This window comes from Astatotilapia calliptera, chromosome 4 (assembly GCF_964374335.1).
Source record: "Astatotilapia calliptera chromosome 4, fAstCal68.1, whole genome shotgun sequence".
Lineage (NCBI taxonomy): Eukaryota > Metazoa > Chordata > Actinopteri > Cichliformes > Cichlidae > Astatotilapia > Astatotilapia calliptera.
In genome coordinates this window covers 24,358,136-24,384,910 of record NC_137425.1, presented here as the reverse complement: position 1 = coordinate 24,384,910, position 26,775 = coordinate 24,358,136, and the positions used below count along the sequence as shown (strand labels likewise).

The following is a 26,775-nucleotide window of genomic DNA, read 5'->3' as shown; positions in this document are numbered from 1 at the left end:
CAAAATGCTCTGAATTCAATTCAAGACAGTGGAAGTGAAGATAAAAAGGATGAGTCTCTGGTTGTTTGCCAGCTGGGAGCGTCAATCATTTATAAGAAATAAGACAGCTTCCCCTCTTGCTGTCTTTTACTGTTTGATGCCTTTGAACAAGTTCTGATGCCGCTTGAAAACTGGAACACGGGCAGGAAAAGGCCTGCAGATTTAACTCTTTGGGAGCACGCAGAACTTCAGCTGCAAACAAAGACTTGGACTGAGAGTTATATCTGATGCACAGTATGGCGTTACTCTACTTTAAATGTTTTAAAGACACTGGATAATGGCCATGTGGGTGTACTACATCGTGGGGGTACTTCCTTACTTGCTTCAGGATGTGCTGTATGTAAAAATTGTGGAAATGCACAGCTGATTTGGGAAAAAACATCTTTAGTCAGGTATGACAGGCAGGGCTTCGTGTATACTACTGTTTATAGGGTTTACATGCAGTATATTATATGTGAAGACTGCTCTCAGTGGTGTGCATACATTTAATTCATTAAAAATGCTAAGCCTAACCAGATTCTAAATATCCCACTTGTAACTTTAACTTAAATTAATGGACCTTATGTGATGTAATGTCTGCAAGAAGGTTTAGTCCAGAATAAGTCACATGGAACAAACAGGCTGAAAGAGCTAAGCAAAGATTTTTGGAGAAGCAATGGCAGAGAAGATGGAAAAATGACGGAGAAGATGGAAAATGTTGGTTTCAAAACTGCAATTCCTGCCCCGCTTGATCACCATTAATTGCTAAAATCCACTATTTGCTTTTAATAAGGCCAAATAAAAAGAAACACTCACTGAATTATACACTATGCCACTGCTGACTTAGGAGTCTATAATTGGTTCTTACAAACTTTCTAGTGTTTTGTGTACATGGCAGGAGAAAGCGCGCCATCAACGTGTCGTTTTTGACAAGGAAATTACTGTGACATAGTCAACAAATCAGCTGTGACCTCAGAGCTGCTTTCAAAAGACCCATAAATATTTCCTCACTGTTAATCTCACTGTTGAAACCTTCACACAGCCTCCCAAAATGCATTAAAGCAATTGTCTTTCTATTAGCCTGCTGTGAAATGGTTGCCTGTGGTCATGAGAGCAGTGAACATGAAAACATTAACATCAGCACAATATAGTGCAATCAAACACAATACACGTGCAAGAGGCAATGAACACACCCAGCTTTGTGTGTCTTTGCAGGTCATTCAAACTCAATTCATCAAATTTAAATTCTAATAATTAAAAAAGGAAACTCTTATGTGACAGTCACATGGAAAGATGCACTTCTTAATAGGAATTATGCAAAATTTTAATGTCTGTCATTATTTTTTTCATGCATCAGTTTTGTGGCCATTTTGAAATTCCATTATCCAGAAAATTTACTTAGTTCTATGAATCTGAATTGAGCAGTTGACACAGATTGGTGGATGCTTAAAGTCCCTGAAATACTTGTTTGATCTCTGGTAGCAGATTTGGAGGCCTGTAGAAATATTATGTAAAGCAGTTTTACATATACAGTACACGTAATGTTCTTTAAAATCAATTCAAATGAGAAATAAAAGCTTCAATATAAACAAATTATTCTCAGGCAAATCTCAGATGGTCAGGTGGAAAGTGTCTGGTGAACCGACCTGTTGAATAAAATGCTTTTAGTGCTCAACCATAGTAGAAAAACACTATATTAGAAGGAGTGATGACTATGTGTTTGTGCATTTTTCCTGCTTTTTTTGTTTATCTGGTCGACCATCATTACTGTGACCTGTGTCTTATTTCTTTATAAAATGTTCATGTATATGCAGTATATCAGTCTTATAACTAGTAGCCTACACTAGTTACTTACCTGCCTATTTGAATTTAAACATTACTGTCGCTTGGGGTTGACAACTGTCCCGTTTTAGCCAGGATGTCCTCGTCTAATGAGTAAAATTGGTTCGCCCTTTACTCTAACTTAAATATTCCTTTTATATTGACCGTTACCTGGACGAGTACTTGTGTCACAGCTAGGGCTGGGCCATATTATACCGTTCACGGTAATACCGGTATAATGTTAGGCAACGATAGGAAAATGAAATATTGCGATAGAATGGGAGTAAAACGCGCATACGCAGTGCCTTTGTTTTCATACGCACATGGCCGATTGTTGAGTGAAACAGATGAACCAGAATTGGTTTGTAAAAATGGTGCAACTTCCGTGATGTGGAACTGGTTTGGTGTTTGTCCGTCAGATACACAACAAAGCACATTTTTTTGCAGAACATGCAAGCGGCCGTTGTTATTGTCATATTTGTCAGACTAAGATGCTCTTAAATCTGGGAGTAATCTGGGTCCTAAACTCCGTATACTTCAGGTCAAACAACACTGCAGCATCACTTAGAGTTAAAAACTGTCTAAATTCTTTCATCTTTAATAAAACGATCAGCATTGCTGCTTTACCAGGTGTAACTATAAAGTTTAACTTCCAGGCATCCATGAAAACAAAAGTTATTACATTTAACGGAGTTAGAAGTTAGCAGGAAGCTAGCGGAAGTTAGCTCGCTAGTTTCGCTAGTTACCTAAGCATGATATTGCATGTTCTGACTGAGAGATTTCTGAAAAAAATCAAACGTACAGCTCTGCTATCACTTCCAACATAAATGAAGACAGGAAACTAAACAGCAGTGACGTTTGTAGGGTTACTGAAGTTGGGCTAGCTGGTATATAATGATGTGCTACGTGATCGCTAGCGACACAGCTATGTTAGCATAACATAAACAGTGAAGCTGGAGGACGAACACTAACACTTTTCCACTTATAAAAGTTAACGTGAAGGTTCTTCATGGTTAGAGACAAATGCAATCGCATGGCAGGATGCTGTAAACGGACCAAACTTCAGTCAGGAGAACAACTGAGATAATCCATCCACAATACAAGGTTAGTCATTAATATACTGCAACAACATGGGAATAGAGCAGCTGCCAGAGAATTCAACATTAATGAATCAATGGTACAGAAGTGGAGGAAGCAAGAAGAATGAGTTTAATAAAGTTTGATTTATCTGACTGCTTTGTTTCGCTTAATGTGCCTTATAATCCCGTGCACCTTATGGTCCGAAAAATGCGTACTGCACACTGCAGTTTAATGTTGCAAAGCACCTCTTTTTAACTTCAGTGGATATTATACATGGTTATGCTCAGGATATGTCAGCCCATTTCTACTGGAAATGCCTTTTGGTTAAACTTTCAGCAAGGAATTTGCATTTGCACTGTTACATTTTTATAAAGCTTTAATGTACATAAAAACCAGCTTCTTGTTTAAGTGAAAATAAATGGAAGGTTGTCTTTTTGCGCTAGTAATGTTGTGGAGTTGTATTTTGTCTCGCATCAATTATATCGTCGGTTATATCGTAATCGCAAATTTTCAAATATATATCGTGATAAATATTTTTGGCCATATCGCCCTGCTCTAGTCACAGCCCTCAGTGACACCCGTCATGTGCACCAGATGTGTGAAATAATACGTCATTTGTGAAAATATGGTGCCGTTTGGTCTGCGTAGCATATCAACCAGGGTACCTGAATCCCCCATTTACAGTATTTTATTTAAACATTTTTTCTTTTTTGCTTATTTTTCAAAGGAAATGCCATATTGATTGTTTTAAATGAGGTATTGATTTAATTGAATACCAACATTTTACTGCATTTTTATTATAAAAATATGAACATAGAGTACATATTTGTATTATGCCCAGCTGGTTGTCCATTGTGCTTCTGGCACGCCACAGTGTCCTTTATTTGATAGCTAAAAAGTTGGCAACCCCACTGTCGCTGGTTGTTCTTAGCAAACCGTGCACTTACCAGCAACAACATTTGCAATGTTGGCTGTGATTGTGGTGCTAGCTACTGCATTTTAGGAACATTTGCAGCGTGTTGTGAATGTAAATTCATTTACACGAAAAACTAATTAATGCTACAGCACATAAAGTGTGTTGCTGTGCCTGCAATGCCTGAAGAAAATCTGCTGTTAGCTCGCTAGCATTATCAGTGCTAACGTTCCTTCAAAGTCTTTGCTGCAATCAGAAGAGAGGGGAACTGAGGACTGAGAGCAGTAAGCATGGAGCATTCACAACTCAGCTCCACTCAGCTGTTATGAGTGCTCTTGGGCAGTTGACAGAGAGAACTTATGTACTCAAAAGAGAATTTCAAAGTATAGAAGTAATAGCAAAAGTCTTCAATAACAAGCGATAGAGTTTAGTTATTCCTTTAGAATTTGTATCCTGTTTTTCCTTTCACATTTATTTTGGTTGAATGTTTTACTGATTTTTTAATTCAACCCAACTTTTTTGCCAAACTTCTGTTTGTTTAAACATCCTGACTCAGTGTCCTGACTTTGATCCTGAATCCTTTATGAGACTTAGCATAAAATTAGCTATACTGTAGCTTATTATTATTTGACACTTGACATTATGTTATTACTGTACTGCTTAAATTTGCTGATCAGTAGTTTTGTTTTTTCTTTTGGAAGTTTGTGGTCTGTTGGAGTGAGTCAGCAGTCACCGGTAATGTTCATTCTGCCATGCAGTGAACATCTATAAAACTGATATTCTAGTCCTACATCTTTCCCTTGAGGAAATACATTCTTCACTTTTCTGTTTATTTATCTTAAGCAAAATCTATTCCAATCAAACAAAAATACTAACTTCACAGAAATGTGATCTAAATTGAAATCTATTCATTAGCTTTCAATATGCAAATCACCCTCAAAACTTGCTCTTCACCTTTGATGTTTCGCAGACTTTAGCCAATCACAGGACTCTCAGGACCAGACCAGATGAGACTATAGAATAATATGACAGATATGCCAGAAAAGCATTTAAAGCAGTATATTGTGGTGGTTTAACAGGTTAGATGGAGTCCTTGAGCCTTGAACAGCATGGCTTAAATCTCAAATCTTGTTTGGTGGGAGGAGCTTAAAACAAAGAGGTGAGAGCTGTCAATTTTTACATTTTGGCTTTTTTTGTGTTGTTTAAAGATGGCTGCCTACGACAGCTACTCCCAGGTGTGAATATGAAGGGAGGTGCTGCTGTAAAGCACCCAGCTCAGCAAACCTCCCCTGGATAATTTTCTAGCCGAATAACTTTTTGTTTTTTTTCTGTTTTTCTTTCTTTCTGTTTTTTTTTTTATTCAACTTAGTGGAATTTCACATATGACACATGCTCTCTGGGCTGAATGTGATTAGATTGAGCTTACTGTCAACAAAGGAAAAAATTGAGCAACTCAGCAGTTTTATTAGAAATTATTACTTAAATTGTCATCATTTATCATGACTATTAGCTTAGACCTTTATCTCTAGCATTATTTGGTTGAAACTAGCATGGCTAAAAACACAAAGTTTGAAGTTAGAGAACAAGAATGAGATTTCCACAGGGATATTGTGTAACTGATGGCTTAAAGGGACATGGAAGTATAAGCAGTACCCACAGACTAGATGGTGTGTGCCACATAATGTATCCACACATGCATCTCAATTGCCCTTTGATTTTCCGCTTGCTAGCTAATATATTTTCTCATTAATACGTGTCCACTTCCAATCAATTACTCCATTTGTCTTCCTCTTTCATCCCTCCACCCCCACTCACACTGTCTCTTGATTTTCTTCAGCCTGCAGAATGCTTATGAGGGCTATTGTTGAGCACTTGTTGTTCACTGCACCCCCTATCTCCCTGGAAACATCCTCTCTTTCTTTCGCTTCTCTTCTAATTCTGTTTTATCTCCCCAACTTTCTGGGTCTGACTTTGCCCCCCCCAACACTCACACCCGTTATCTCTCCCACATCTTTATTTTCATTGCTATGAGCCTTTTATCTCTCCCTGTATCACTTCCTCAACCCATCGTCTCTGTCTTCCTTCTCCTCGCGGCTCTCTGATTCTGCCTGTCTTGCACTCTCTCACCGTTGTGTCTGCTCCGTCTCTCAGTCTCTCACCCTTTGGCCCACTTTCTTTTCCAGCCTTTTCTTTCCCTTTAGCATCCTCAGCCCTTCTTCCCTTGCTTCTCTTCCCCTCCCTGAGGAAACTGTCACAAACTATTCCAACTTGCGATATTAGCACTCTTGAAATGAGACTGAGTGATGCGAGGACATCGGAGCTGCATATTCAGATTCACAAAAGGGCTCAAACACTGATCGGACTTTGCATTAAAGGCATACGTTTAATTCCTGCTTCTGACTATCTCTACATTGCTGTATGAGGTACGTCACAGCAGCACGGCTAAAACGTAGAGGAAAAATGCTTAAATTGTGGAAAAAAAATTCAGATACCATGTAGACCTCCAATCAGAAGAGCATCCCCCCAGTCTGTACGCTGAGGGAAATCTGGCCCTTTTGTCATAAGGGGAAGAGCGATAAGAGTTGGGTAGATGCATGTGGGTAGGCCTACACACGACACACATTAAGTACACACTATATCCTGCGCCTGCCTAAGTTTGTAATTGAATAAGAACAATTAAGGTTATTTTTCCAAAGTGAGCATTTTGGAGGTTAACCAATATTCTCTGTGAAATGTGAGCTTTAAATTCCTTCATTCATTCATTTCCTAGAGCTATGAGTCCTTCTGGAGGCATGACGTTGGTAAATGGATTTGTGTTTATATAGTGCTCTTCTACTCTTACATACACAGCCATACAGAACTTTATGCTATCAAATATACACTCCAAATGGACTTCCTCTGCAACACATGATGTTATATAACCTGAATAATAAATAAAAGTTCATGCACATGCTATTTAAAAAACAGCAGAATGCACAAAAATATCTGCTACAGATAATACAGATTATTCCAGTGAGGTTTGGAAGAACTTCTGGAAAACTCCAAAGAAACATCTCCAGGCAGTCTGATAGGCTCAAAGCACCACATGCCCAGTTTGTTCCCTAACAGGACTTCCTGAACACCGCAGAGTAAGAAAACACAAAAGCTGCTCCTGATATCTCCCGAAATTATATTTGATAAAACATAATCAACTTTAAAAAGCTAGCAGGCGTGGATCTGTTGAGACTGATAACAGGGACAAATTAAAAGCCCTTATGAGCCCACCAACCAAGCATGAGTGTGTTTTCCAGTCAAGCAGTTTAATATGTGCGGTAATTGCTTCAAATGGAGTCAACCATCTACCGTCGTAGAATCCTTTCAGTCGTGCGCAATTAGTGATCATTCAGACGTTTGCAGGGAAAAGGATTAGTCTCTGGAAATTGCGCTGATATTCACGCAGCGTGAACCCTCTCAAGGGTGAAACATGTGGCGCTTGATTAGTCAGTGTGTTTGACAAGGTTTTTCTCTTTAATTTTACACACATGGAAGCTGAGGAGACTGACAAAGCTGCCTTTAAAAAAAATATAGAATAATGTGTACTGTGATTTTTATAGGGTATTGTTCTATAGAATCAAAGAGACCTCACAACACCAAGGAGTGTGTGATGTGAGTAATTTCTTATAGAAAGAGATCGTTGTTTTACTGAAAGCACATGTTGGTGCAAGACACACTGACAGGCTGATAAGAGGTTTGCACTGAAAGCCACACAAGTTTATAAAAACATGTATATTTTTATTAGGTCAACTCTGTTGATGTGTCACAATATTCAGTTATTAAATTAAAGCAGCACATGGGTGTGTGGGTGAAGTTTCCAAGAAAAAACCCACTCTCAAATAGTAGCCTTATTTTACCTCAGTGGCAGAGAGAATTCATTTTCATGTCCCTGCGATATTCATTTTCACAGCTGTAATTTCATCAGGAAACAGTTATGAAAGGTGTTCCACTTTGCTTTTTACCTGAAATGGCATTAAACTACTGTTGATGGAACTCCTCTTATCCTCCAGATTTTTTAATATTTTGAGATTAACTGTCCCTCAGCCTTGCCTTTACTCTATTCCAGTGGTTCTTAACCTTGTTGGAGGTACCGAACCCCACCAGTTTCATATGCGCATTCACTGAACCCCTCTTTAGTGAAAAATAAAATATGATTTTTTTCAAATTCAAGACATAGATATGTTTTTTATTGGTGCACAAAATGAGCGGTGCATGTCACGGTGGAGGGTCTGCCGAACCCCTGAGACCGACTCACCGAACCCCTAGGGTTCGATCGAACCCAGGTTAAGAACCACTGGTCTATTCGCTCCTGCAGTCGGTCTTCAACTGTAAAAAAACTTAAAATCCTCAAAACATGAAGATAAACAAACCCACAGGATGTGTTGAATTAGAAACATTTGGATTTAATATAAAATGTGATTTGTGTTAAAAGGGATTTAAAATATCAGTGTGTTTAATAATACTGTGAAACATCCTGAGCACCGCTAATTTCTTTATATAATGCCAGACTTTATTGGCACTTTTTAAAAGTGAGCGATCGTGCTCCTTGATCTCTGAAGTTCTGTCAGTTCAAAGGTTTTCTTTGAACCTTGGCTGCTTTTTCACTCGTTTTCTGTGCAGTCCTTGTACCTGACTCATTTCAGAGGAATGCTTTGAATCATTAAAGCATAAAAAAGAGACCAATTCAAGGGATTAACTAGTGTCATGTCTACAATTGTTTGCTGCCTACAAATAGACCAATTTTAAATGGAATTTTTGGTATTTGTTCCCATTTTTGTAGTCTATAAAAACACCAAAGATAACACAGTTTGATGGAAATAAAATAGCATTTTTGCACCAACACGGTGACTCTTTAAGAGATATTAACTGAAAAGTGTGCCACATCTCAGCGTGGTGTACAGTGTGCACTTAAAAAATTAAGGAAACTGGACAAGTGGAGGGCAAAAAAGAAGTGTCAGTTCTAAAAAAAACCCAACAAACTATCTACTCAACTATTCTGTCTGATTTTTTTAAATTTAAATTTTTTGGTCAAATCTTAACCGAGGAGTTCAGCACTGAGTGCGTATAGCGACCAGTAAAACACAGTGGAGGCTCTGCCATGGTTTGAGGCTGTGTTTCAGCCAGTGGTGTTGGAGATCTTGTCAACAATGATGTAATTATGAATGCAGAAAAGTACCATCAGATATTGATCCACCATGCAACACTATGTGGAAAGCATCTTAATGGCACTGGCTTAATTTTTCAGCATTATGATCAATGATCCCAAATACACTTCTAATCCAGAAGAAAAATATACCTGGATAGAAAAACACACAGGGGAGCAGTCATGGATTGACCTCCCCAGAGCCCAGAACTCAACATTAATGTGTCGTGGTGCGACTGGTGATCTTGCGTTTTGTTTTTTGTAGTCTGAGGTGGAAAGGACGAGTCCTTCTGCTGAGTCCACCTGTGGGAAGGGCTATCCTGGAGTAACACCTTTGCACCCGTTTCTCATTCTGGAGATGTTGCAGTGGTCCCCTGTCAGATCGTCATCATCCTTAAGGTGTACTCAATTACTTTTCTGAAAGTAGCTTTGTCTCTCCTTGCTTCTGCTAGTTGACCAGTATTCCCTCTCTGTGTCCCGGCCTGCCCACTCTCACACTGGGCCACCCAGACCTTTCTCCCCACACATTTCTCTTAGGAAAGGCGACTATCATTACACTGACCACATTGTGCCTGTTTCCCTCTGATCGCCTGTTATCTCCCTGTTTCCTGTTTGACAGATTCACCTTATGTAAATCTGTAAAACTGTGGTTTCTCCGGTGCCCTCTCATTGCTGCTCTTGTTGTTTTTTTAAGTAAACTTTCCAAAACTGTCTGCTGTTCTGGTCTGCTCACTGGGTCTGTAATCAGCCTTATCATGACGCATTAAAGCAGTGTGGGATCATCTAGAGAGAGAACAGAATAAAAGGCAGCCAGCAGCCAGCATCCAAAGAAGAGCTTTGAATTACCTTTAAGAAGCCTGGAGAACTATTCCTGAACACTATTTTGTGTGCATGTGTACATATTTTAATAAATTGCTTTTGTACAGTTATGAAGCAGCAGAGCAGCTAAAGGCTATCTTTATAAGCTCTTATAAGCAATTATTCTCTCGCTGTTGTGTCATGACAGAAAATTCAAACGGGTGTGTTGAAGTCCAAAATAATCAAGCCACAACTGACTTGCTTGTCTCAATCACTCAGCTGCATGCACGTGGGAATTTGTGACATCAGCTTAACAAGTGGTTTGTGATGGAGTGCAATTTGCCACCTTTAAAGAAAAGAAATATTCAAGACGCACTCTTTCTGTAGGCAATTTCAGCAAAACCGCACGGCTCTCGCTTCCAGGAAAACACAGTTTTCCCTCCACCGAGAGGAAGAAGGCCAATTTTGTTTTTTCATGGTCAAATTGCATATCAAACAGGGCCATAGAGTCAAACACTGTGAAACTAATTCACTGCATCTGTACAGTTGTTTTTCACAACCCTGCCGTGGCCCAGTCCTTGTTGTATAACTAAATCCGCACTATTGTTTTCAATTGTCAAAGAGCGTTTGATGCTAAAAATAAAGTGAGAAAAATACCCCGCGGTCATGTAATAAGACATTCAGTATTGTTCCACACACACGCACGCATTTACTCCCCTGGGTCTTTACCACAGCATTTTGTGGCTGAATCACTCTTCACTGTCACAGCAGGTTAGTTTATATTACAAGGCCCCCCCTCCCCGTGGATGATTCCAGGGGCCAGTAACCTAGCATGAAACAGAGCATGGAGCTGAAGCCCTGCTGTTTCCAACGACTGTATGCTGTATAATTGTGTGTGATGGCGCTTGCCACCTACAGTTGTGCCATTTGACTAACCTACACAAACACTGATTTGTGTCCACTCATGCACACGCAGATAGACACAAACACACACGCGCAGCTGCCAGTCTCCTACCTACAGTTGTGCCTAGGGGGAGTTAATTGATGCCACATAGAAATGTGACTCATCCCTTAATTCCCAGGGGTGGTAATTTAGCGAGGTTACAGTAGGCGGGAATTGTACAAGTGGAAGTGTGTAGTTAGCAATGATTTCACAAAAAAAAACCCTGAATCTTTCAGGGGGGCAGAAAACAGATTTAAAAACTGAACAAAAGAGAGTTTACTCAGGTTTATGACCCCATAAACAGTTTTTTTTTAAGTCATTATTAATTAAGACCTCAAATTAAACAAAACAAACCACTTCTCAATCATTTCCCAGCTTCATGATGAATATTACATAATGTGCTTGTGTATTTTTTGCTTGTTTTTTTTTTATGTCCAGGAAAAATAACTTCACAAGCAAATTGATTACAGTACACATGATTTCCACACTCCTGCACCTTTGCTGTAGTGGTAGGTTTTTTTTAAGCAGCTGATTGTTATGTAAATAAAGTTCAGAGTTATTGTTTCTAAAGTGTTGCCTTTGAACCGGCTGTTTAAAGCAAAAAATGCAAAATGATACCTTTGAAACTAACAGGAGGAGGCAGAAATTTAGATTTACTGGAGTTCAAACCTAGCTCTGTGTGTTTGTGTTTGTGTTTGTGTGTGTGTGTGTGTGTGTGTGTGTGTGTGTGTGTGTGTGTGTGTGTGTGTGTGTGTGTGTGTGCGCTGCATGAATTTATCTGCCTCTTCATCTATCCTTCCTTCTCTTTGTCTTGGAGCATTATGAAATGACAGAGTCAACACTTGAAGTCACTTTTCATCAGTTTTTCACAGCACTTCATCCCACTACTGCTGTCAGAGGAAGACAACACACACACACACGCACACACACACACACACACACACACACACACACACACACACACACACACACACACACACACACACACACACACACACACAGGAGGACAAGATCCCCCACATAAAGGCCACTGCAGTGGGATAAGTGGTAGCATGTATCCTATCACAGGGGTGTTTGATAACCCAGTACCTTTGACACATAAACAGCCACGCATGCATGCACGTATACAGGCGCACAGCAGATATACAAGCGCACAGCAGACACACAAACATGCCGTTGCTGCCAGATAGTGCGCCGTTGTAGGCTTGGTACAGAGCCTGGATCTGTCTCCCACCCTGCTATATTCCTATTAGAGCTGACAGCTGCCAAATAATGTCCCTTGGCATGGCTGAGTGCCTGCTGTGCCAGGGCCTGTTTGCATTCATGCGCGCGCTCTCATCCGCTTACATGAGCGTGTGTGTAGATTTGGACGACCACACACTGGTCATTGGTCCACTTAGATTATTTTTTAAAATGAGTATCATATTTTGAATAGAAACATCTATTTAATCAGGAATTTAGTTTATTGGGGGCCACAGTGCGGAGATGCACACACAAACTTGAGAATAAACTGAAAACTTTCTGAATGAAGAGCTAAAGCGAGAGGAAAAGAGATGTGCTGAATGAAATAACTCAAAAACTTAAACTCGCATCTTACTTAATCAACATGAGCTTCACATCTAGTTAAGTAAGCTCAGGCCTGTCTTATAGTCAGATATAGCTTCAGACTGTTAAATTTCAGGAAGCAATGGCAAAGCTGATGCTGTTACCGCAGACAGAACCCCTAACACTCTAACACCAGATGGTGTGTGTTGGTCAGAATCTGTCAGCTTCAGATTATTAGTATCATTTGTCAACTTGTGGGTCCAGCTGATAGAGTTCAGTACGAGTCCCTGAATGCTTGAAGCAGATGTGATGAGCCAGAGTGCAAAAGTGCTCTGCTGGGGTCATCCCTGTGGTGGAACGAGTAACTGCGGTAACTGCAGGGCACTAACTGTGGTAACCAAGGAAATGTTGGAGGAGCTGAATGAAATGTTTGAATTTTAAACTGTAGCAAGTAGCTTTATCTGATAGAGCTGGTAATTTATCCTCTTAATCTGAGTGGTGACCCACAAACAGTAGAGTTTGTTTTTGATTAACATCAACAGTGTGAGAACTTCAGAACAACAATTTGAAGTTCTCATGTGAGGTGCCTTTTAAATACAGTTCGTCATATATATAGATATTCCTGGTAGCTACATATGATTATTGAAAATTAAATTTGAATGTGCTAAAGTGCTTTGATAACGCAATAAAAAGAAACTAAGTACAAAAACTGAAAAAGGAAACAAATCCAAGCCCTCTTGCTTCAAGCTGCATGAACCAGTTGCTGGCAGCATCTCAATGCTGAGGCTGTGGTGTTGCTAAAGATGATGTCACAGAAAAATACCATATGTCAGCCTCTGAGTCACTGCCTGCACTCATTATTTTGGGCCATCTTTATTTTAGAAACAACAAAACGCACACACGCATGCACACACAAAGATTCACTCTCCTCAAGGGATTTGTTCTCAAACATTCATCAGTGTGACGCACACATAACCCACGCATGAATACACCTCCACACACAGACGCGTGTTTGTCAGCAGAACACCTATCGTCCTGTGAAGCCTTAATATTTCCGACGATACGCAGGTACTTAGCGTGCTATCGACTCAGCGCCGGCCATCTTTGTGTGGACATAGACTGGATGGTATTGATCTTTTCTGCCACATTTCTGTCTAAACATCTTGAACCACTCACTGCAGGAGCTTCTAACATATGCATTCATTACTCTTTTTTTAATCTCTTATGTAATATTTAGATTTGTACACATGGTTCAGTTATATATCTCATATGAAGAGGTTTTAATACGATTGTAAGGGTTGAATTTAACTGCACATTCAACTTGCAGTTGTGCAAAACTGCCATTTGAGTTTACTACCCACCCTTTAAAATTGGATAAAGTCTTCCTTTGTCCATTTTATGAATGCAGTGCCCCATCTGTTCATGGTATGTACTGTGAATATGACACGGCTAAGGCAGCACTGACAAATTAGAAACACCACAGCACTCCCTCGTCTGTCCACAGTGACAGGCTGTAGTAAATGCGTGTGAACCGAGGAGTTAAGTGACCTTGGATTGCAACCTCAGGCACGGACACATGGCACTGGCATGGCCAGTTTGCCCAGAGCGCTGTGTGCTCTGCTCATGAAGGTGAGATACACACAATTGAAAGAACACAACAGGACGGATGGATGAATGGCAAATCTTAACTCTGCTCGTTTTGAACGCACTTTGCATGAGCAATGAGATGCAGCAGCGCCGCGCCTCCCAGATGGGCGCTATTTGTGGGTGAGGGGATGCAGCTGGTTAGCCAGCAGTGCGAGCTGTCAATGGACATGCACGCAGCACACTCTGATCTAATCGACATGCTTGATGCTTGGATCCAGATGCACAGATGCTTGTTCCAGATTCGTACCCTCTCAGAAATGCTTTTTCAATTAACAATAATTAAGAAATCTCTCAGCTAATGATAAATACAATGCTGCTGCCAAGGACAGCACAGTCACATGGCAGTTTGTGAAGTAATCATAAAACTTAATAGATTGATTTGTCTTCTTGTAGAAGCACATGAACACTGCTTGCCACTCAGTTTATTGTGTAAGACTTCTATACAGTCTGTTGCAGATGTTGCTGCCGGCTGCCAGCTTTAATTTTATTTACAGTATATAACGCCAAATTGCAACAGCATTCAACCTTAAAGCACAATAATACAGGGAGTGCAGAATTATTAGGCAAATGAGTATTTTGTCCACATCATCATCTTCATGAATGTTGTCTTACTCCAAGCTGTATAGGCTCGAAAGCCTACTACCAATTAAGCATATTAGGTGATGTGCATCTCTGTAATGAGAAGGGGTGTGGTCTAATGACATCAACACCCTATATCAGGTGTGCATAATTATTAGGCAACTTCCTTTCCTTTGGCAAAATGGGTCAAAAGAAGGACTTGACAGGCTCAGAAAAGTCAAAAATAGTGAGATATCTTGCAGAGGGATGCAGCAGTCTCAAAATTGCAAAGCTTCCGAAGCGTGATCATCGAACAATCAAGCGTTTCATTCAAAATAGTCAACAGGGTCGCAAGAAGCGTGTGGAAAAACCAAGGTGCAAAATAACTGCCCATGAACTGAGAAAAGTCAAGCGTGCAGCTGCCAAGATGCCACTTGCCACCAGTTTGGCCATATTTCAGAGCTGCAACATCACTGGAGTGCCCAAAAGCACAAGGTGTGCAATACTCAGAGACATGGCCAAGGTAAGAAAGGCTGAAAGACGACCACCACTGAACAAGACACACAAGCTGAAACGTCAAGACTGGGCCAAGAAATATCTCAAGACTGGTTTTTCTAAGGTTTTATGGACTGATGAAATGAGAGTGAGTCTTGATGGGCCAGATGGATGGGCCCGTGGCTGGATTGGTAAAGGGCAGAGAGCTCCAGTCCGACTCAGACGCCAGCAAGGTGGAGGTGGAGTACTGGTTTGGGCTGGTATCATCAAAGATGAGCTTGTGGGGCCTTTTCAGGTTGAGGATGGAGTCAAGCTCAACTCCCAGTCCTACTGCCAGTTTCTGGAAGACACCTTCTTCAAGCAGTGGTACAGGAAGAAGTCTGCATCCTCCAAGAAAAACATGATTTTCATGCAGGACAATGCTCCATCACACGCGTCCAAGTACTCCACAGCGTGGCTGGCAAGAAAGGGTATAAAAGAAGAAAAACTAATGACATGGCCACCTTGTTCACCTGATCTGAACCCCATTGAGAACCTGTGGTCCATCATCAAATGTGAGATTTACAAGGAGGGAAAACAGTACACCTCTCTGAACAGTGTCTGGGAGGCTGTGGTTGCTGCTGCACGCAATGTTGATGGTGAACAGATCAAAACACTGACAGAATCCATGGATGGCAGGCTTTTGAGTGTCCTTGCAAAGAAAGGTGTCATGGTCCTGGGTCAAGCGACCCAGTATTTGAGTTTCATCATGACAGTACGACACGACCATGCCGGACCCAGCGACACAAAGGATGGAGATTGTCCGGACAGTGGAGTCGCTATGCGACAAGTGGCTGCACTGATCCAGTGAGGAGGAACGGGAGGAGTTAGCCCGCCAGGTAGGGGTGTGCGTGTCTGTGTTCCCCTGGTTATGGGAGACGCTGCACCCCCTCATCAGCGACTTTCTTGTCTCCGCTCTCCGACTCCGCCCGCAGCAGCAGCGGCCCGGTGTGCGTGCACCTTCACCAGAGCCGTGCCGTTGCGCCGTTGCCTCATGAGCCAGTAGCGGTCAGAGTCGGAACAGTGAGGCTCACCACCAACACACCATTGGCTCACACTTCATCGGCTTCCGCATCTTCGCCACCGCCTGACTGCACGGAGATGCCAGAGGCTGTTGACTTCGGTGAGGAGGAGCGGCAGCAGGTGTTACAGGCGTATCGGGAGGATGAGCTCCGTTGGAAGCCCTGGCTTATCTCCGCGGAGGGGCTCCCGCCAGCCGCCCCACCTCGGACCGGCCGCCCACCCTTGGACCGGCCGCCCACCCTCGGACCGGCCGCCCACCCTCGCCGCCTCGATCGGACTACTCTTCTCCCGCTTCTTATCTGGCACGGATGTGGTCGGAAGACTAGGAGCCGGTCGCCACAGAAATCCAAGTTCCGTCCGCGTCCACTTCAAAAAGGAAGCGGCGTTCACGTCGCCGTCGCTCATCGCGACGGCATGTCTCGCCCTCCACTGAGCAACACGAGGATGCTGTGGAGGTAATGGATTTCGACCTCGAGGAGCGGCAGCGCGCCGCATGCGCACAACTGGAGGAGGAGCTATGGGGGGAGCCATGGCTCGCTCCTCACTACGGTGAGATTTTCCGCGGGACACGCCTGGCCCTTGGGGGCCCCCGGAGTTGCCAGGAGCTCCCGCCTACCGCTCCGCCAACACCCACCTCCTCAGCCTCTGCGACACTGCAGGAGGCCCCACCGTCCACTTCAACGGGGTCCACAGCCAAGAAAAAGCGGCGTTCGCGTCGCCGTCACACCGCCCAACACTCGGAGGTGAGTGAAACTGTTCTGTCACCCCAAGTTACCTCTGAGTGGAAGGCGTGTGAAGTGAATACAGACTTAGCCGGAGATATGGTTAGTAATGAACTATTAACCAAACCACAGTCTACACCATTTTCTCCTGTCTCTGTGAACACATCACTAGATAAGATTTTGGCCTCGAACAATGGTGTTACCACGCACTCACAGCCTGAAGTGTCACCTGCTTCAGTTAATGTTTCAAGTACTGTTTTACCTGTGTCTGTCTCTCAACTCAATATAGCTATCACTCCGAAGTCACAGATCATTACGGGTGCGGGTTCCAGAAAACGCATCTGTCCAACATATCACAGTCATGCTACTACTATGCCATCAGTTAGGTCCATACCTGAGTATTTAATGTTTGTCCAGGAGCCACACTCTGATGGTCTAAGCCTTGTTTTTGTGGGTCGAATGGCGATTCTTTTTCATATGGTTAAACCAGCCCCTCTGAGCCTTACACTACCATTGATTAAGTCCAACCAGCTTATGTTGAGTCCTCCTGTGACTACAGAGACTGGGCCATTAGCCTTTAAGCCACTTACAACTGATGCAGACTCTGAGAACCTAAAGATTGCTGGCTCGGAACTGGTGGTCATTAACACTGCTCACTTTGACTCCTGTGCTAAGATAGTAAGCCCTATAGACTGTTTTCCACCTGCTCTCTCTCTGTGTGGGATTATGCCTCAACAGCCTGTGTTTCCTCAGCCTTTACCTCAGCTCCCTGTCCAGTTAGCAGCTTAGCTCCCTGTCCAGTTAGCAGCTCAGCTCCCTGACCAGTTAGCAGCTCAGCTCCCTGTCCAGTTAGCAGCTCAGCTCCCTGACCAGTTAGCAGCTCAGCTCCCTGACCAGTTAGCAGCCTCATGCCTCGTCAGCTGGAGGGTCCGAGGGGCCCGTTCAGCCTCATGCCTCGTCAGCTGGAGGGTCCGAGGGGCCCGTTCAGCCACCCGTCTCAGCTGGAGGGCCCGAGGAGCCCGTCCAGCCACCACCTGCAGCTGCCTCGCTGTCACCTGGTCCTGCTTCTGCTCCGCCTGGGCCAGCCTCTGCTTCTGCCTCGCCTGGTCCAGCCTCTGCTTCTGCCTCGCCGGGTCCAGCTCCAGCCTGTGCTTCGCCGGGTCCAGCTCCAGCCTGTGCTTCGCCTGGTCCAGCTCCAGCCTGTGCTTCGCCTGGTCCAGCCGCGGCCTCCGCTTCTGCCACGCCTGGTCCGGCCTCCGAGCCTTCGTCCTCCACGCCTGGCCCAGCGATTGTTACACCCCCGTCCAAAGTACATCCAGCGCCTCGGCATCGTCGGCCAGTTTCTGGGCCTCCAGCCGGACGTCATCGCCGTCGTGGTCGGCCCCCAGACCGCCTTCGCCTGAGTCGCCACCGTTGCCTTCCGCACGGTCGGCCCCCTGACCTGTCTCTACGTCATCGCCGCCGTTGCCTTCCGCATGGCTGGCCTCCGGACCAGCTCTATCGCTTGTGCCACCCACCTGGTCGGCCCCCCGACCGTTTGACCTATGAACTCTTGTGCCTGCGAGCTCCGGGTCGGCCTCCTGAACTGCACCGCTGCTGCCTTCTGCACGGCCGGCCTCCTGATATGAGATGGCGTGGCCTGTTGTATTGCCGCCCTCCAGGCCGATTCCCTGAACTTTGTTTGGACTTTTGTCATGTGCTCCAATGTTTCCTGTCAGCTGTTTTGTTTCCTGTTCTGGGCCCTCCGTCCTGGTCCCCCGCCGCCTGCCCGGGCTCGGTGGTCCGTTTTTTGGTTTGGGGCTGTCTGGAGCCAGCCCTTAGAGGGGGGGTGGTGTCATGGTCCTGGGTCAAGCGACCCAGTATTTGAGTTTCATGTATCTTTTGTATTCATTTGCACCTAGGTTAGTTCACCTAGTTAATTTCTAGATTGCAGTTTAGTTTTGTTCCTTAGTTGTTTATGTCATCTCCCCCTGTACTAAGTCTCCCTGGTTCATGTGTCATGTCTGCGTGGTTATGTTTAGTTCTTGTCATGTCTAATCTCCATGTTTTACTTTGAAAGTCTGTATTCATTGTCAGCGTATTCAGTGTCACTTCTCCTGTCCTGTCGTTAGGTTCATGTGTGTCAGCTGTGCTCCCATGTGTGGCCACTTCCCCATATCATCCCTCATGTGTATTTAGTCTCTGTGTTTCATGTAGTCTGTGTCGTGTCGTCTGTGTTCCCACCCTCCATGTTGTCACAGTCAGTCTTAGTATTCATAGTTATGGTTTCCTGTGTCTTCATAGTTTTTTCCTAGTTTTACTTTCTCAGTTTAGTCATAGTTTAGTTTGTCACTGCGTTTCTGCCTTGTCTGCACTCCTTGTCACCAGACAAAATAAAGGCTCGCTTTCAGTTAAGTTTACTCCAGTCTACTCTCGTTGTGTTCGCACCTGGGTCCACCACACACACCGCCGCACGGTCTGCCTCCGCAGATCCCGACAAAAGGTGGCTATATTGGTCGCTGATTTGTTTTTGTTTTGTTTTTCAATGTCAGAAATGTATATTTGTGAATGTGGAGATGTTATATTGGTGTCACTGGTAAAAATAAATACCGTAATTGAAATGGGTATATATTTGTTTTTTGTTAAGTTGCCTAATAATTATGCACAGTAATAGTCACCTGCACACACAGATATCCCCCTAAAATAGCTAAAACTAAAAACAAACTAAAAACTACTTCCAAGAACATTCAGCTTTGATATTAATGAGTTTTTTGGGTTCATTGAGAACATGGTTGTTGTTCAATAATAACATTATTCCTCAAAAATACAACTTGCCTAATAATTCTGCACTCCCTGTATAGGGAAAACCTCAGCAATCAACTTCTAATATTTTACTAGTCTTTTAGTTTCCACGAACTAGCATCTGTTCATTGGACTCGTACTCTTATTGCTTATGGACTAAGCTTTACACACCCTGGAAAACATGAACTGTGTACCAGATATCTCACTAGTAATCTTGTTATAACACCTACATGAACCACCTTCTCCTGGTTTGTTGCCTTCAGTCCCCAAAGACTAAATTAACCTCGTCTGATGACTGCAGCCGGGTTGCTCACACACTGAAAAACAAACTCCGTGCTCTGTTTGATGCTGTTCAATATATTTGATGCAATGCGCTGTAATACACCAGAAATCAACAAAAAGCTTTGCAGAGCGGCACAACAGAAACAGGAGTCAGCAGTCAACCTATGTTTTGCTCATAGCGCATTCACACATGCACAGATATTTCCTTCACAACTCAAAGTTCAGCCTTGTGCACACGCACAAACACATGCGTGGCAAGGCTATGCGCACTACGTAGTTTGTCACAGGGTTTACGGACACACCTACAAACAGTGCAAGGGCACGCTGACAGTGTTGTATAATATACTAATGGATTAGCAGCTCTCACAGCCAGTACTTGCCCCTAATTTGTCATTAATCAAACACTCACTCACACACACACACACACATACACGCATAGACACAAACATGTCTGTGACTATGATCTTGACTTTTCCCTTCACATGACTGAGTGCCGTCCTGCAGGGTGGGTCACATCAATGAGTCTAATCTATCAACCTGTCCAGCTTGACTGCTTTTAATTCCATCCACACACATCTCCCTTTCTTGCTTTCTCTGCGTACCTCTATACCCAACCCGTCTTTGTCTCACAATTTCATTGAGGTGCTCCATTTCACTAAAGCTGCTTCTGCCCTTACACCTTATTTACCAATTCTCCCCTCTCTCATACTATGGAAGATAACCTGGAAGACTCTCTACCTCACTTCTCCTGGTTTTAGAAACTGATTCAAAACCCATTTTTCTAACCTTAAAACATTTTGTAACCTGCATTGCATAGTCAAAGCTCCTCTGGACTTATTTATGAGTTTCTCATTTTCTTTTTCATTTAAAAAAAATGCTGATTAAAAATCACATTAATGCTTACCATTTAATGAATCTGCTCCTACATTTACAATAGAGGAGAGGAAAGGAGGAAAACATTCAAAAGGAGAGGTAGGGAGCCAGATTAATGGAGCGAGGGGATGAAAAATTAACTCGCCCAGTTCTTTCTTTTGATGAAATGCCAATTAACCAATTTCTTTCACCAGTTAATCTCAGTTCCAGCCTTTTCCTTCCAAGTTTTCTGTTCTGCCCTAGTTCACTCTCCATCTCCCACTTCTTCGTTTTCTTTTTTTCTGGCTCTCTAACCCTGACGACTATCCCTCTGTTTCTCACACTTACTTTATTGTCATCCCTCTTTCCTCATCTCCCACACTCTCTGTCCAATTCTCCATTTATTTGCTTGTTGGACTTTCCTGCTGCCTCTCTCTCTCTCTCTGCGCTTAGCTTCACCTGTCAGCTCGGATCAAGGCTCTGGAGCAGCAACATGACAAACTGCCCTCTGATTCACTTATACAAACACACAGATGCACACACAGACACGAGCGTTTATTTGATGATGCACAGATAAACACACATACACACAATAATACAGTGACGCACAATTTCCAGCCTACTTCAAGTGGCACCTTTAGAATCTGCTTTATGAATTACTCTTGAGAAATTTGAGGTTACTGCCCCTGAAACAGTAAATTGAAAGAAGTGCTCTTGTAGTATCCTTGTACAGCTGTGTCGCTATAAGCAGACTTCATATAGTACGCTGATGTTACATATTCTTGTGTTCTGAGTGAGTGTCCTGGAGCTTGTTTGTCTGTTTTACAGCTTCACATACCATCACAACTCATTTATTAATCTTTTTTCCTCTCCTTTTAATCTCCTCTGTCTTTATTCATATTACAAAAATCTTTCAGATCCTTTGTTCAGTCTTTGGAACGTTTTCCATTTATTTAATCATTGTGTTCATTAAAAGAAATCATTTATTTAATTAAACAATTTATATTGAAGTGAGTCAAGTCAGCATTTCTAGGTGTATGTGGGATTGTGCTGTGCTCACCTCATTAATGGTTGCTCTTCTCTCAAAACAGCCTACATGCCGTATATGCAGGGGAAATGGATTGATTAGGAGTAGTAAAGTTCCTATAGCTGGCAGAGCAAAGGACGGATATAAATCCCCTTAATGGCTGAAGCTTTTAGCATGAGCTAACCGTCTGAAATGCTTATCTCTTTTACAGAAGTAGAGATGAGTGAAGGAAGATAGATTTGATAGACAGAGAAACGCCTTTATGAGGACACTTATTAACATAATGTGAATTTTTCCAACCCTGACATCAGCCAGCAACTGCAGTGCTGTGAACAACAATTTTTAAAGTATAAATGATGATTTGTTTTATTAGGGAAAAAAACCTCTCCAAGCCTACCTGGTCGTAAAAGTTCATTAGAGGACAATCTAAATACTGATAGCATCGATACCAATGCTGGTATTGGTATAGGATTGATAGCAGCGCAATAGGTACTTTGTTTCTAAGCTCCAAGTTTAGTATGTAGCTCGCTGAATTATGTTAAATTATTAATGTTTTATAATGAAAAAATATGCCTCAAACATGCACTATGAAAAACATCTGAACCTTTTTGCCTTGACTGCCATGTCTATCACATATTTATAACCCATAACCGAAGTTGAGCTTTAAAGTCCTTTAAAGACGCAGGCACATTTACGGTCAGTATCCAAGAAAAAAAATATCAAAAGCTGGAAGTTTATTTTGTTGTGTTGGAAAATCAAAGCCGGTCAGAGCGGACACGCTCCATTTTGCATAACTATTTTTAAATCCCGGTAGCACTGCAACCACGTAAGCTAGCGCAATAATTCTTTTTGCATATGAAACCGGAGGAGTTTTACTTACATCTTATGCCATCAGCTTGTCCTAAGTCACAGTTTCCTTCCACATATAGCTTTACAAAAACTGCATAAAAACATAATATTCCAGAAACACACTTTGCCGATCTGATCAGCTGTTCATAACACTTCCTACGTCCATCAGCGTGAACTATCGCATGTCCGCCATGACTTGCCCAAAACAGGAAGTGACGTCGGAAATGAAACATTTGCGGAAATGTAGTTTTTTACCATCGGGGCATTATGAGCCTATACTTGTGTTTTTAAAAGTTATGTTTGACTTTATGACTTTCTGTGTCGTTTCTGCTGGAAATAGTTTATTTTGATGCAGATGCTGTTATTTTGCAAATTTGCATTACAATATTTATTTTTGTTTTTCCTGCAGTATATAAAAATTGGTGTATTTCAAAAATAAAACTATGAAGACACTTAAAATAAATTTCCTGAAACTAGTTTGTGCAACTTTTTTGTATTTACAGTTTTGAGGGATAAGCCTCTTAAATTTGTCTAACTAGAAATATATCTCCCTTAGAGATAGGGTGAGAAGTTCAGCCATCCGGGAGGGGCTCAGAGTAGAGCACCCCGGACAAAGCGGATGAAAATGGATGGATGGATGGATAGAAATATATGTTAAAAAAACAATTTTCAATGTTTTTGTAGTTGTTTTGCACTTTTTTGCAATTTATGTAAGTACTATGCACTTAATGCATACATATTATTAAAATTTGGGCTATAACGGTTGTATTGATGTATATCAACTTGAAATGCTCCCAGAAATGGCACTACAACATGTAAAAATATAATATAAGCTCTGGGGGACTTGGTTCTATGGAAGGTCTTAAAGGGTTAAAACCAAAATTTTCAGTACTTTAATACGGAAATGGAGAAAACGTGAGTCATTAGTGCACCTTCCCAGGATTGGCGTCCTAAAGAGCATACTAAAATGACACCAAGAGTGCATCGACAACTCATGAAGAGCTGCAGCCATCACTTGCCTCAGTTAAGGTCAGTCCCTCAATGCTCTTGTGCATACCTTGGTTGGTTATTTGAGTTATTGACTGGCCATTCCTGTCCTCTGACAGGATATCAACCAGGTATCTTAACTGAGAGAACTGCCTCTCCCTGCATAGTTTCTCTTTTTCAGACCATTTTTGTAAAGCACAGAGATGGCTGTGTGGAAAAATTCCAGTAGTCATTAAACTTTCCAAGTCACTGTAATCCCCTTTCCTCCCTGCCATGTCTACACATCTAATTGCATTGTGTTGCTGTGATCAGCTGATTAGACTTTTTGATGTTAGCAGGCAGGTGAGGGGGCGTACCCGATGTAGTGGATGTCTCCACTGAGCTAGAGGTGTAGAAAAATGTTTATAGCAATGCACAACCATACTGTGGTTAAATGTGCTTTAAAATTGCAAATCCCTGAGTAATTATGGCTTTGGACATTTGTTCTGTTTGGGTTTTTTTTCTTGCACTGACAATTTATAATGTTTTGAGTGTTGTGCATCTTGCTGGCTGGCCTGCTCTTTTCATCTCCAAGCTCTTAGAAGCATTGGAGGTTTGTCAACAGGGTGGACGTGCCTTTTGAAATGGCCTCTTTTTTAAGTGTCTTGGAGATGGAAGAGGAAAAGGCAAGTCAGGGAGGCAGAGAGGTGACAGTTGCATTCAGTCAGTCATTTCAGACATTTCCCATTAACAATATTCAAGTCAAATATCAGTTTTTACATGCAGCGAGCAAGGCAAGTGACTGGGCACTTTTTTTTTAAAGGAAAGGTTGTTTAACTGAAACAAAATCCACAACTCAAACACTTAAAACTAACAGCAAATACTGAAGAAAAAACATTGATTCAAGATAATTTAACCCAGTCTTGTATTTAGAGTCTCAACAGAGAGAACACTGAGAGAATATGTATGCATCCTTTGACCCAATGAAGGTTGCAGTTTTTCATTTTTGTTTCCTACGGGAAGAAAAACAAAGCTTTCTAATACCTTTTTTTTTACATATGCAGCACACATATCACTCCTCCTCTCTCTTAAGATTTATCGCATTCATTTGTCCCAAAGTGAAGAGGAGTGGGAACGTAAGTGGAATGTCAATGTCTCAACACATTTCCCACTGACAGACACGGAGTAACCGAGGGAGTGAACGGAAGATGTGCAAAAAAGGTGAGCAGAGGAGAAAAAGCTCTTAAAGAGGGGGGGGAGTAGAAAGAGTCACTTCAGGTTGCCTGTTCATTTTTATTGATGATTTTTATGATTTATAATCATTTATGATTTGAAAAAGCTTCTTATTTAACTTGTAGCATGTTGGATGACTAGTGGACTGATGCCAGAATCAGTGACCTCAAGGTCAAGGTCAGAGGTCAAGTGTCCTGACTGCAACAACTTGAGAACCAGGTTGATCTAGTTGATGCCATAAGTGGATCTACTAGGAGGCTGAGGGGTAGCATTTGCTGATGCCAATATTTTTGTACTCTAACAGAGACCTCAAAGGACTTTTTACTACAGCCTCATTCATCCATTCATAACAATTTATTCTGTCCCTTTAAGCTCTATCATGCACACCCTCACACTCACACCCTGATGGTGCAGTTTGGGATTCAGTATCTTGCTTTCCGATTAGTAGATGACTCGTTCATCTTCCTGAGCAACATGAACCCTGCGTCCACTTGCATTTTGTTGACTAACAAGCTGTGCAGGATGTACCGCGCCTCTTGTCAAAAAGAGGCTGGACAGGCCATGTTTGATAGCTACATTATAACAAAAGACACAATTTGGCAAATCAGTGTTTTTTTGGGCAAATTTCATACACGCACTTCATCAAATGCCACTGAGCAGTCCTTATCTTTCAATATAACCTCTTGTCTTCCTCTCCTGTCTTATCTTTCTCTATCTCAGTGTGAGGTTATCTCTCTTTTTTGCAGCTGGACCTTTAGCTAGCAGACACAGTGTGTTGCAGACTGCACACAAACCATTTGTGTGTTTGACCTGCTACTTAGAAAACCTTACTCTGATAACTCTGGTGATTCAGCATTAGGACTGACTTTCATTTTTCACTGTTTAGGCTCAAATTAAGTTTGATGTTTGAACGAGCCTGTTTTGAAAATGGAAGTTGTAGAAAGTACAGGTATTTGTGTGAAATAAAAAAGGTGTTAGAAAAATAAATACGCAAGTAGCTACTACCCTGGATATCAATAATACCAGCCCTGTATTTACTAGATATCAGATCCTTACCAAAATGGTCTCTGCCACTTCTACTAATCAGCTCGCTCGTTCCTAAATTCTCCTCCCACTGATCTCATTGCTCTGTTGCTGATCTCTCTATTCCCTATAAACCCTCCTGTTTGTGTTTTCCCCAAAGTCTCTCACTCTCTTACACCCTTGTCGGCTGTCCTGGGTTATGTAACTGTGTTTCTTCGCCTTCGTGCTCCACTTCCACCAAGATAATAAAGACCCTGTATGTTTTAACAGTGAAGCTAAATACTGGGAATGAGGGGAGGGTTTATTGGTTATGGGTCTAGCAGCTTTCTTTAGCTGTATTTATTTGTTCCCTGAAGACAAAGCAGGCTGGATGAAGTGTCTTTGTTTGCTGGAGAATTGCAGTTGCACTCAAGAGTGCTTTTCACACATTAGTTTCTGCAAAACCCAGAAGACAGTCATAACATTAAGGGCTTTTTTCGTAGATATCATACCTTTGTGGATTTTGTGTAGTGCCTGCCAAGATTCCCATCACAGTAGAGTGGTATAATAGTTGTGATGCACTGTTGGGCTTTATTTTACTCATAGTAAATGGAAAATAAAATGGAGAGCAAACTGTTAATTATTTCTCAAACACAGAGTTGTGCCAATTTTAGTATTTTTGGATCCATCATGTAGAAAATTTCATTAAAAAAATTATTATTATTATTAGAAATAGCATCCCCTATCTGGACAAATATTTTCCTCTCTGCTTGCCAATTCCTTTCAAATGGCTTAACACACAGCAGCCCGAGTATGTCCCAGACATGCTTTTTAGGAGAATGCACCTCATTCTGTCCTCCAGCGTTTTTGGATGTTACCAGAACCTGGAACAGAGAAAGCATTTCCAGCCCTCAGCAGAGCCTGCCAGAGAGCCTGCGCCCAGTAATGCTTGTTAATGCTTGGTAAAAGTGTTTTTTCTACTCAGTGGGCTCCAATTTTAGTTAG

The 26,775-nt window shown here is 42.2% G+C and overlaps 1 protein-coding gene across 1 annotated transcript in view; it reads right to left on the bottom strand.

The window, feature by feature from the left end:
- LOC113021122 (protein shisa-8) overlaps positions 1 to 26,775 on the bottom strand; it is a 135,356-nt gene that overhangs the window by 83,703 nt on the left and 24,878 nt on the right. The window lies entirely within an intron of this gene.